This window comes from Corvus brachyrhynchos, unplaced genomic scaffold, assembly GCF_000691975.1.
Source record: "Corvus brachyrhynchos isolate BGI_N302 unplaced genomic scaffold, ASM69197v1 scaffold103, whole genome shotgun sequence".
NCBI classification, from domain to species: Eukaryota; Metazoa; Chordata; class Aves; order Passeriformes; family Corvidae; genus Corvus; species Corvus brachyrhynchos.
The window spans coordinates 2,357,790-2,358,210 of NW_008237436.1; positions in this window are offsets into that span (position 1 = coordinate 2,357,790).

The following is a 421-nucleotide window of genomic DNA, read 5'->3' on the forward strand; positions in this document are numbered from 1 at the left end:
AGCCTGAGATGCCTTTGGCCAAATACATGTTCTGAGAAATTTCAGCCTAAAACTGTAGCATCTATGGAAGTTACTCACCTCCAAGATCAGCTGTAACTAAGCGAGTGGTGTGAATAAGCATGGCTCCACTGCTTTTAATACCTAAATTCCACATCAGTCCCACCTTCAGCACCCAAACTGTGTCATGGGGCTTTGGAGACTCGGTGGGATTTCAGTACTTCGCGACCAGGCGAACCTCCTGGAAACGCCAACAGACACATTTGCTAAAATTACTTCTCAAGGCGTTTTTCGGACTCGGGCCAGCTGCACCCCTCGCCAGGCACGGCCCTGCCCCGGGCACAGGCAGGTCCCCCCCGGGCACGTCTCACCGGCCAGGGCGGAGGGAGGCGCCGGGCGGGCAGCGACCCGCGGTGCGGTCGGG